Genomic DNA, 12,585 nt, shown 5'->3' on the forward strand with positions numbered 1-12,585 from the left:
TCCAAGCCATTCTGTGGCTCTCCCGATGCTCATTGCCACCCTTAGCCTGCAGAAGGAAAGCTAGGAAAGAGCTTCTACCTCCCGTGCCTGTCGGCCTTTCTCCAGCTGGCAGGAGGCCGAGCCCTGCTCTTGGGACAGAGAAGGCCCCCCTCACACACACTCCCTGGCTCCTAGCCACCCCTGTCCTTCCACATACACACACACACACACACACACACACACACACACACACACACCTCCTCCTCCAACCTGAGGCAGCAGTGGATTTTGCAAGGTCTTCTCAGTATTGTGGGCAGTGATTCATGAGGTTGCTGCCTTCCTCCCTGGGTCCTGCTGCCTCTTAGTCCAGTTTCCTTCCTGCCCCCCTCCCCCAGCTTGTCCTCAACCCTATTCCGGATCCCTTCCGGATGCCATCATCCCATCCCATCTGTGGCCTGGTTTTGGCCTCCTTAGTGCCTTCTTCCTCCTCCTGGAGGCCCCCAAGGGAAGAGCTGCATTACACAGAGATGCCCAGGGGTGAGCACACATGCACTTTGGAGCACCTTTTGCACCAAGGTCGTGATCTTTATGGCCGACACCAAAATATACATAGTAGGTTTGGGTTTGTAGCAGAGCTTTACATCAACAACCGTGGCAGAGACAGATATGCTAGGGCTTCTGCTTCTCTCTTTTACAGATGAGGAAACTGAGGCTCGGGGAATCGAAGTGACATATTCATGATTACCCGGCTAGTCAGCATCAGAGGCGGTCTTTGTGTCCAAGTCTCTCCTAACTCCGAGTCCAACAGCACTCTTGAACCCTTAGAATGCAGACTGTAAAATGTTCGCTCCAGAAGGGCCCTTGGAACAGTTAATATTCTGACTTTAAGGAACTCTGCTTTGTTTAAAATGGCCCGGCTACTGTGAGCCAGAGAATTCCTGACAAAGTAGTCACCCTACTGGTGATGGACCAACTCACTGGGGATAAACTAAGTCTTCCTGGCTCGGCTGGGCCCCAGACAAATGTCACCACCGTGGTTCCGGAAGCCATTGATTGGGTAGAAACTGGCAGAGTCTTCCTGAGTGGGGAGGGCCCTCCACCCCACAAGGAGACTCTGGAGGAGGTCATGGCAGAAGTGCACCAGTTCTCTCCAATGGCAGAGACTTCAGGGATTAGGTGATTACTGAGAGGAAACGAGAGAAATCATTTGATCGAGGTTAATGCGGGGAGCAAGAAGTAGGCTGGGAATTCGACCCTGGTCTCCTGAGTGCCAGTGCGCCACTCTTTGGGTCTGATCGCATCCTCGGGCCTCCCTAAGACACGCGGCATGAGTGGGATGGAGGGCAGCCCGATGTCCTTTTCAGGCCGCCGGCTGGTTCCTTTTTGGCCCTGGGTTTATGGCCAGGTGTTCCCTTGGGAGCGCAAAGCCAGTGGCGTGGCCTCCCCTCTTCCCATAGAATAGTCTCCCGCCAGCCTCCATTTGTTTGCTGGTCTTTTCAGATTCCCGACACTGCTCCCCCTGCACCACCACCCCCTGCTGCCTCCGCCACCCCAACCCGTGAGTCAGCGCCCAAGAATGTGCTTGTACAGTCTCCCCGACTGGTGCGTGTGTGGTTTTTCATGTGAAATCAAAGCTTTAGAAAGCGAGAAGCCTGGGAGAATATTGTAGAACTCCTTCTATTTGCAGAGGGCAGGAAGGAAGTCAGCCCCTAGGGCTCTGTTCTGTTATCTCCACCCATCTGGCCTTCCTCTTCCTGGGACACCTCCATTCAGTGGCCATGTGAGAGCCTTCCCTCTGTCCCGGAAAGGGGACAGTCAGAGCTGAAGGGCTCTACAGGGAAACCACTGCGTGGATTACAGGGAAGTTTTCAAGAGCAGGGTAGTGAAAAAAGCTCCCAAATGATTACAGTCAAAGGAAAGGGCTTCAGATCTCAGGCTCTTCTACCTTCCTCCCCCCGGGCCTCAGTTTCCTCACTTAGAGCCAGTGGACTAAGCCATGTTCCAGATTTTGTCTGGCTCAAAAGCCAACAGCCAAATTACCTATGCATATGTTTTGTAAAATAAAAGGCTATAAAAAAAAGAAAAGAAAAGAAAAGAAAACCAACAGCTATGGGCTTTCCAGCTATGGGCGGATGCTGATGACAAAGTAGGTGGGTCTTTTGGGTGAACTCAGTATCACCTGGGGTAGCTGTTCTTTGAGGATCTTCCGGAGGACGGTGGGTTTTTCAGTAGATCGGCCTGTGTCCCCCGTGAGCCTTTTCCCTTTGTTTTAAGCATTAAGGTCTCAGACCCTCTATGTTCGTGTCTCGCCCCAACCACACTTCCAGCCGTAAGATCAATCTTGGATTTTCAGGGACTTAGACTCTATCAAACCCAATCGCCCATTTTACCATCAGGGCTACAGGACTGGCCAAATGGCCCAGAGAGCAAGGAACAGAGCTGGGACAGAAGGCAAGGGCGCACTCCTAATTCAGCACTTTTCCCTCTCCCCTTCCTTTTCATCCCTTCCCATTCCTGTCTCCCCTTAGCATCCCGGTTATAGGGCAGAGTTAGGATACTTCGCCAGTGACAGAAACCTGGCCGGTTTTCCTCAGGTCTGGCAGTAAGAGGGGGGATGTCAGGACTCTGGGCTGGAACGGGACAGGCCTGGTTAAATATGGGGACCGAGACCAAGAGAGAACTGGACACACATCAGGACGGAAAGAGTGAGGACATCAACACAAGGGCCAAGTTGTTTTGCTGTGGGCCAGAGCAAGGCCAAGGTCTCGAAACCAAGTGGGTAGTCAAGAGGGAAGGCAGAACCGGTGCTGATGGCAGTTAAGGAGCAGGAGTTCAATGATGGCTCTTCAGCACACATATGATGCTAAAATTGTATTAAGCTCCTACTGTATACAGAATGCTGTGCTGTTCACTGGCAGACACAGAAAACTTGTTTAGTCGTTTTCAGTCACGTACAACTGGGGTTTTCTTGGCAAAGATACTGGAGTGGATTGCCAGTTCCTTCTCTAGCTCATTTTTACAGATGAGGAAACTGAGGCAAAGAAGGTTACGTGACTCAGCCAGGATCACAGAGCTGGTCAGTATCAGAGGCCAGATGTGACCTCAGAATTTCCCACCTCCAGGCCCGGCGCTCTATTAACTGTGCCACCTAGCTGCCCACAGGAAGCTCAGCTAAGCCCGGTTCTCTGCCCTCCTGGAGCCGATAGGACACAGACGCAGACAGTTGAAACACACATATGGTAAGCCCCTCAGAGTTGGATAAGGCCAAGGGTTGGGTGAGATCGGAGGGGTCAAGTTATTACCAAGGAGGGGTTTCCAGAAGGTTTTCTGGACGAGGTGAAATCCAAGTTGGGCTTCAAAGGATGGCTTGGAACTTAGCAGCTAAAGAGGGCGTATGAGGGCTAAGTACAGGCAGTGCCGTGAATAGAGGCAAGGAGGCGGGAGTGGACGGGGGGGGGCCCTGTTCAGGCTGCCAAGAGTGGACTGGGGGCTGCCCCCCGGATTGTCGGGAGTGACTGGGAGCCTGGCCAGGGTGTCGGGAGTGTAGCACAGAGAGGAATAATTATGAGATAAGGCTAGAAAGATAAGGTGGTGCCTTATAATGTGAGGCCTTGAATGCCTGGTAGGAGAGTTTGAACTTTATGCTTAGGCAACAGTAGGGAGCTATTGAAGGTTTTTAAACCAAGGAGTGACACGCCCAGATCTCAGCTTTAAAAACATATCCTGGCTAAAGTGTGGGGGATGCTCCGGAGGTAGAAGAGGGGAAGATGCTTGGCCAGAGACCTTATGTCTTAACCTCAGCCGTTCCTTCTCCATGGTAAGGTTTTCTTCTCCTAATCGGGCCTCTGCTAAGATAAGAGAGCAGCTGTTTTCTATCTCCTATAACAACCCTTGCAAGTCTCCCCAATCCAACACCATTTTGCCTCTTCCTCCATGAGCTTTTTCTCCTAGTCCTCTCAGAGGCCAAAAGAGAAGTGTTTACAAGAGTGTGTGAGCATCTCTTCACACCTCACTGCCGGGGAGGGAAGCCCATTGGGAGAGCTTGTCAGAGCTAGTGAATCCAGCCCCCATAAGTCTCAGGCCCATAGAGTTAGAGCTACAAGGGACCTCATGGGCCATCTAGTTCAACTTCTCCCTTATTTTACAGTTGGGGAAATCGAGGCCTAACAAGGTGGAGAGGCTTGCCCAAAGTCACACAGGCAGTCAGTAGCAGAATGCAGAGGTCCTGTGACTCTTTACCCTGTACTGCTTGCCCAAGCTCACAGCTAGCGCTCAGGATTCGAACCCAGGTCTTCTGCCTCCAAATCCATCCCCTGTCCTAGGAGGGCAAGCTGAAAGAGGCCACTGGTGCCGGGATGGGCTTGGCGGGCCCTTCGCATGCGGTGCTAGGCAACGCACATGGTGACCTACTTTTACAAGGAGGTAATTTTCTGATTCCCCGACTCCCTCTCGCCTCTTGCCTGGGCTGAGCTGCCACTGAAGAGCACAAACATCCTGCTGGGGGCTTTGGAGTCTTGGGATCTTTATCAAAATAAAGGGATTTGGAAAAGCTTGATGTGATTCAAAGCCTTGGCTCTTGGTTTCCCTGAACACCCTGGGGGCTGGATTCTCCATCTTTCCTGCCTCCTCCCCAGGAGGCTTTGGGCAGAAATCCTCCCTCCCAACAGTGTGGAGATTAGGGACTCTAGCCAGAGAGAAGGGAAGCTTGGGGTGGGAGTGGGAGTGAGAAGGGGGGAAAGGCAAGTAGCAGAAAGGGCTCCAGGCAGGGAGAAAGGAGAACTGGATCCTGGGACCGGACCTACTGTCTCCACCACAATCTGGGGGCCCTTGGGCCAACATCTGCCCCCTCTCCCTTTGTTTGGGCCTCATCTGGAAAGCGAGAGATGTCGTAACCTAGAGATAGGTCGGTCCAACACCTTCATTTTATGGAGGAGGAAACTGAGGCCCAGAGAAGGGAGATGATTTGCCCAAGGGTAAGTAGCTAGAGAGCAAATACCAGGCCAAGTTTTTAAGCCCAGGTCTTCTGATCTCAAACCGGGCACCGCCGTCGCCTTCCAACGCTTCCGGCTTGCCGTTCCACGGTGTTGTCGGACTCTGCCGTCCTCCGTCCCCTTCCCGCTCTGATGTTCTGTGAGCCTGTGAATATATTAGCGAGGGGTGGTGGGTGGGGAATGGATTCCGGCACAGTGTGTTCCAGGTTTATTGCACCATCTTTGAGTCAAGGGAGATGGCAACAGCGGGGTGTCTGACTTCAGCCAGTATCCAGCCCACTGTGAGCGTCGGATTTGGCCTTACAGTGGGAAGCGTGGGGTGGAAACAGCTGTCAGAGTGGGGACGGGGTTGGTGAAAGGGCTTTCAGAGGCCCTGGCTTTCCAAGGCTTCCGGGGCAGACTTGGAAATGGACCCACGTGCAAAGCTTGGGGCTGATGGGAGTATTAGTTTCCTTGAAGGGCCGCGAGTTACCAGTCTCAATAGTGCCGGAGTTTAACCAGGGCTGGGGGCCTCACCGCCGAGCCCTTCTCTGGGTGGCGGGACCCAGAGCTCAAGCGTCGGGCTAGGAGCAAGGGGCAAGCGGCTTGCCTTCTCTGGGCCTCAGTTTCTTTGTCTATCATACGAGACAGTTGCAATGAGATGACCTAAGGGCCCTTCCTGTTCTGATTCTTTGATCCTCTAACGAGCTCTTAAGGGCCCTTCTAGACAGGAATGGGGACCTGAGGTGGGAGACAGGGGTGGGGAGGCACAGACCGAGCTGCCTACAAACATCGGAACTTCCCCTCTCCAGGTCCCTCCCAACCCTTTGGGAATGAGAACTATTTAGGTCCTCTTGACCAGGAATAACCGGACATCCTCGTCTGCTTCGGGGGCGCTCTGGCTGCCTCTCCCAAAGAGTTAGGGGTGGGAAGACCAACCACACCCAGATGGGTCTGGCTTGGGAGCAAAAGAGCCCAGATGTGCCACCTTTATGAGTTGTAAAGAGATGAAAGCGAAAAACATGATCTGAGGTCATCACAGCTTCTCTCTCCAGTTCCAAACACACAGCTCTTCAGCTCCCTCACTTCATCTTGCCCTCTGCTTGGGGTTGCCTATGGGGGACAGCCAGATGGTTCAGGAGATAGAGCCCTAGGCCTGGAGTCAGGAGGGCCCAAATTCAAATACAGTCTCAGACACTTCCTAGCCATGTGATCCTGGGGCAAGTCACTTTGTCCTGCTTGCCTCGGTTTCCTCATCTGTGAAATGAGCCAGAGAAGGAAATGGCAGACCACACAAGTATCTCTGCCAAGAAAATCCCAAATGGGGTCATGAGAAGTCAGACATGAGTGAAGGGCAAAAATGCTTTTGCTGTGCATCTTGGGGCATTCATTGGTCCTCGTTCCTGGATGGCTGTGCTCTGAGGGAACCTGGAGTCTGATGTCAGTTCTGCTGTGGCCTAGCCCTTTCTGGGCCTCAGTTTCCTCCGCTATAAAATGCAGAAGTTGGACCACGGGTCTGTAAATGTGTTCTTCTAAGATTTTGGTAACTTTCATTTGAATTGGTTTCCTTTGGAACCCTCTACTCATGTTTTGTCTGATGCATTTGCAACTGTGATTCCAAGAAGGGGTCTCTTGGGCTTCCCCAGGCTACCATAGGTATCCGGGACACAACAGTAGTTAAGAAGCTCTAGTCTAGACGTTCTCAAAGATGTCTTCCAGCTCTAACATTCTCCAATTTCCTTATTGTCCAGAGTCTTATGGTGAAGGGACCCAGCCTCTCAGCCCGACTATGATACAGCCCCCCTCCAACTTCTTGCCATAGAGAAGTGATCACCTGATTGACCCAATAGGAGAGGCAAGTCCCATGCCCTCTTGGGACCCTGGCACTGGACCAAATGGTGGCCCCATTTCAACATGGTGAATTAGCCTTACAGGAAAGACAATGATAAAAATGGAAGGGATGTCCAAGAAGAACCGAACCAGTCAAATAGTTTACAGGAGCGAGGGCAGGCTGTCTGTTGGGTGACTAGTTGACAAGGACCATTCCTGTTTTCTCAAGTGCTTTTAACTTTATAAAATAGTCCCTGTGAGGCAAAAACCATTATCCCTATTTGACAGATGAGGAAACTAAGGTTCAGAGAAATATAAGGGACTTGCCCAGGATCACATGGCTAAGAAAAAATGGAGTCAAGACCAGGACCTAGGACTGTCGACATCATCTCCAAATTTCTCTGCTTCCACCTAGACTCTCCTAGTGGCCAGGGCCTCTCAAACTAAAATTTGACATCGTCATCTTCATGTACAAGCATTTCTTGAACACCTATTTCTGAGGCATCGTTCCATGGCAGGAGGAGGAGGGGAGGGATGGAGGTGCAAGGAAATATAACATATGGTAGTCTATGCGGTATATAAAAAAGCATTTGAAAGAGCCCTGGAATCTTAATTCCTTGTCTATACTCGAATAGCTGTGTGACTTTGAGTAATCGCCCATCTTTTCTGTATCCCGGTGTCCTCACATGGAAAATTAAGGTGTAGGAGTAGATGGTCAAGATCTTTTCTCCTTTTTACATCCTATGACCCTATCCTCAAGGAGCTTATGGTCAAGTGGAGAGCCAAGAAATATATAAACGTTACTCAATAAATGCTTGTTGATGGATTTTTTAAAAACACTTACTATGTGCTAGGGGATGGGATACAAACAAAAAGACAAAACATGGTCCCTATCCTCAGGGAATTTATATTCTAAACAAGAAGACCTGTAAATACAAAGGAATAGAAGAGAAATACAAATTAGTCAGAAAATAACTTTGGCACGGATTAAGTGCCTACTATGTGCCAGACAGTGGAGATACAGAGAAAAAGCAAAAACAATCCCTATCATCGAGGAGTTTCCATGCTAATGGGGGAGATCGCATATCCATACAGATCAGTATGTGATCAGTGTCCATGGGGCATTAGAGTCGACAGATGCTGGATGGGGGGAGCCGGCACTGGAGCTTGAAGGACTTAAGTGCAAAGAAATGAGGCAGAGAGGAACTGGAGACTGGCCTTCTGCCTCACCTCCTGTTTCCCACTTAAGGATTTAGAAGTGTGATCCTGGGATTTCCAACTTGAAGGGACCTCCGAGACCATTTGGTCCCACCTCTATTTTCCAGAGACATCAAGGCCTAACGAGGGAAAAGCACCCGCCTCTGGCCACACAGGTAGCGAGCGGTGGAGCTTGGATGCCAAGCCAAACTTTGTCTGGCTGGGGCTTGGGGAGAGCAAGGTTTGGCTCCGGGGCACTCATATTTCAAGGCCACTGAGAATCTCAGAGACATTCACCAACAAGTAACTGGGCTCACTTAGCATCTAGTCAGCAAGACTGATTAAAGAGGAAGTGCCCGGGAAGCATGTTGGCTTCTGTACCACCCCCCAACGAGCTGTATCCCTAGTGAGTTTTGCCCAACCTGGCTCACTCTCCTGACTCGATCTCCCCACTCTGTCTTTGCTCTAGCTGTGCCCCATCCTCAAATGTTCTCCCACTTGATCTCTCTGCATCGTAGTTTCCCCTGGGCCCCCTTCAAGACTTCACTCAAATTCCCCCCTTCCCTTCTCAGAAGGCTTTCTATTTATACTTTATATACTCTGCACATATCATTATTTGCATATTGTCTCCCCATTAGAACAGAAGCTACTTGAGGGTGTCCCCGAGCTCAGCACAGAGAGTGCCGGGCACATGGAGAGTCCTTGCCGAGTGAGCGATCCCACCCGGGTGGCCTGTGACTGTGGGGCCCTGTCTTCTCTTGGATTTTCCTCACAAAAGTTGTCATTGAGTTTGAGCTCTTGGCTGTCTGCCCCAGACATAGGGCTCTCTGCCTTTATCCATTTCTCTTTTTTTCCTGAGGATGAGAGACAAGTTGCCCGCTAGGAGACCCGTAGTCGGTTCTGTGTGCTTCAAGTGTTCTTGGTGGCCCAACCCACTAGAGTCATCGTGTGAGTCCAGATGCTTAGTAAAGGATGAGTCTTGGGTGTGCCTTCTGGGCCGTGTCCCACTCGGACAGCAGGCTGCCTCAGAACAGACTGTTCGGGTTGTTAATAAAAGGTAAAGCTTCCTGTGGGTCCCCATCCTGACAGAAACAATATGAGGATGTGCTCTCCTGAGATTCAGGGGCCTAGAGAGTGTTTCAAAACAGGAAGTACATTACTGATTCCAAAGTGGAGCACTCCAAGGGGCGGATGTTCAGTCAGGAGATAGTCCCCTCCCTGCCCTGGCTGACCTGGGTCACCATATGTCCCAACAGCTCCCCGCAGGAATAAAATGGCTGGTGTTCCACCAAAGGATGCTCCGTACACATCAGCCCTGCCCCCAGCCTTACTCTAGCTCAGCTGCATCCTGAGAGAGAACATCAGACTTTCCAGGCTACCATCATGGGAGTGGAGGGAAAATTGCTGTTGGGGTGATTAGATTGTCCCGCAGTGGAGAGGCCTGGGATTGCCTTTTGCTGGCTCGGATTTTGAGTTGGAGGAGATCCTAGGTTACCTAGTCCATCCCCTTTGTTTTACAGATGGAGAAACTGAGTTCCAGGAAGAAAGGACTTGCCTAAAGTTATATAGGTAGCAAGATTTGAACCCAGGCCCTCTGACCCTAAATCCAGGACTCTTTCCCACTCACTGCACCACAAGGCTTTTTGTTGTCTCATTTCAAGAAAAAGCAACTAGCCCTGAGGGTGTTTGACATCAGTTTCCAGGGCTAGACTATGATAGAGATGAGATGAGAACCAGGGTCTTCTGACTATCCACGATTTTTCTAGATGTTTTACAGTACTTTTTCTCTGATGAAAGAACAGGGGGGCTCTGGATGTGGGCTATGCCATTACAGGCATTTCTCCTCTTAGAGTTCCTTTCAGGAGACAATCAATGGATTCTTTCTATCTTCACTTTGTCCTAATAGATCTAGGCAGTTTTCATTTATGACTTAAATGTTCAAAGTTTTTTTTGGTTGTTCTTTTTTTCAATCACAGTTTTCAGGGTATCTAGTGATTCTTAAATTGCCTATCCTTGACCCGTTTTCCAGGTCAGTTCGTTTTTTCAATCCAAACTCTTATAATGTCTTCTGGTTTTTTGTCTATCATTTGATTTTGATCTATTATTTCTTGGTGTCTCAAGGAGTCATTGATTTCCATTTGCCCTGGCCTAGTTTTTCAGGTGTCCAAGTTTACTTGGGTAAGCTTTTCCATTTCCTCTTCTAAGCCGTCTACTCTTTCTCCAATTCTTTCTTGCAGAGCTTTTTTCTTTTGTATAATTTCTTAAATTTTATCTGTGTCATCCTTGTAGAAAATTCACTTTTCCTTTGAATATGTAAGTTCGTTTGTTATAGAATTAATGGCGCCTTCTTTTGGGGGACCGCCGAGTCTACAAGGACTTTTGGTCCCGGTTGGTGTTTTCTTTTATTCACTCATCTCTCCAGCTTCAGTTCCTGAACTGGGGCTTTGTGTCTAGACTAGGTTTTGTCCCCAGTGAACTTTTGAGTAGGGTGGTCAGCCCTGCTTGATCTCACTCAGTTTGCTGGCTTCTTGTGTTGATCTCCACCTCCCAGTGGTAGCCCCTCTCGGTCTTTGAAGGTCAGAGAACTGGATCTTCAGCACCCTCTATAGTGTCTCAGGTGGCCTTGGGGCCCCTGGGTCTAGGATCTCCTAGGATCTCTAAAAGGCAGTGAAGCTGCTTTGATGATTGCTACTCCCTGGGGCTTCCAAAATCCTCAATCTCAGGGTCTGGGGGCTCTTCTCTTTCTGCCTGTGGATACTGAGACTTGCAATCTACAAGCCGCAGACCCATTGCCGGTCACGTGTGGAGACCACTGGCTCGTTTGCCTATGCTGACGCTGGCTTTGCTGATGGACCCTTTCCCCGTCGCCCTTCCTCCGTCTCATACTCCCTGGATTTGCATAGGCCCGGATCATATGCACCCCGGCCTACCTGTACCTACTGTAGTCTTCCCCTTCCCGGTCCTTCCCTCAAAACTCGGCTCAGATGCCCCTTGTCCCTTCTGTTTGACCTCCACTGTGCACACGTCATTTAAGTGGAATGTCAGTACCACGGTTAAAAAAACTCTATGAGAGTTCACATCTTCTTCCTTGATACTGAGGGAAGAAGTGATTTCACTTTTCATCTCTGTGCCCTCAGTGCCAAGCACAAGACTTGGCACTCGATAGGTCCTGGACAAATGCTTCCAAATCGAAAGGGAGACAGAAAGGTCACCACTGAAAATCTCCCAGGACTCCACCGTTTGGCCCTGCTGCCCCTTAACTCACTTGGACGTATCCCTTCCTCTATCTGGCCCTGAATTTCCTCCTCTGTAAAGTGAAGAGACAGGACTAGCTGATCTGAGACCCCTTCTTTCCCTGCCTCAAGTGATTTGCCATGACATTGCTCTGTGTGGCCCAAGGCTCTGTGGGCCCGGTGCCAGTGGGGCCTCTGGGATATCTGTCCTCTGGGGCGCTGGCAGCTGAGCCTGCCCCCTCCAGTGCCCAACCTGCAGAAGGGCACTCGCTGTGTAATGAATTTCTCAATGTCCTCCCCACCTCCCACTCAGCCTCAGGATCCCAGACCCAGGGAGGTCCCAACATTCCTTGGGGAATTGGGACAGGTGCCAGGTCTAGCTGGGTACTCAAGAGCCTGGCCCAGGAGGCCAGATCTCGAGAAATGGATTGAATGGGGCCTTTGAAAACTTTCAGGGTCATTGAATAGGCATTGTAGGGAAAGAAGTGGGGAGCAGGTTATACAGTAACCTTCACATGGAAGCTCTATTGGACTCAAAGCCTGTTTCTCTGTTAGTTTAGAGGACCGGTCTAGGAGGCAGAAAGTTCCTCAAAGTTCTAGACTCCTCCATGCCCCTGACTTGGGCAGACAGTCACAAAACCGTATTTCACTTGTGAGGTGGATGAGACTAAAGAGCTAGGAAAAGAAGGCCCAGCCTCTGGCTTCTTTGTGATTTGGCCACAACATAGCTCTGATCCTGGTGAGGGGAAGAAAGAACTTGTCACTGATGGAGGGGGGAAAAAATTACCATGAGCTTTGTATTCCATACTGAGCATGTTTGACCTCATCAGGGGGACCCCCCTCCGTACCTTTGGATATTGTTTCCTAAATGGCCTCTCTTGGATAAAGAATGGTTCTTGGAGGTAGATTGGCAATGATTAGGCCCCAGAGCCATAATGAGGGATTCTGAGACTGGAGGCAGTAGGCTCAAGAGGAACTGGGGTCAGAGTGATGGTGTGATGGTCCCCCCCATGATTTGTGATAGACAGGAAACAGAGGCCAGGGAAGTTAAGGAGACTGAGGAAATTGGGAGGCCAGAATATTCTAAGAGGTTGAGAATTCTCAAGAATTGAAGTGCAGAAGGTTGTGAACCAGGGACTGAAGTTTTGGGGAAGAGGGAACAGGGACCTAAAGCTCCATGGAGGGTATCGACAAGGAACTGGACAGACTGGAGAGAAATTAAGGGGAGAGAGGTCATTATTGATGTGTCATAGTGGTAGAATGGGGGTCCGAGAGTGACAGAGGGAACAAGGAGACCCCAGGTACTTTTCTTGGCCCTTGGGGTAGTCAGAGACTTTAAAGGAAGGAGCATCCAGCTTTCAATATGGCGCCAAGAG

At 50.3% G+C, this 12,585-nt stretch overlaps 1 protein-coding gene across 2 annotated transcripts in view; it reads left to right on the forward strand.

Annotated features, from left to right (window-relative positions):
• The window catches only part of SLC16A2 (solute carrier family 16 member 2), a 100,622-nt gene that overhangs the window by 41,044 nt on the left and 46,993 nt on the right, over positions 1-12,585 (forward strand). The gene's annotated exons all lie outside the window — the stretch shown is intronic.

The sequence above is a fragment of the Sarcophilus harrisii genome, chromosome X (genome assembly GCF_902635505.1).
Source record: "Sarcophilus harrisii chromosome X, mSarHar1.11, whole genome shotgun sequence".
Lineage (NCBI taxonomy): Eukaryota > Metazoa > Chordata > Mammalia > Dasyuromorphia > Dasyuridae > Sarcophilus > Sarcophilus harrisii.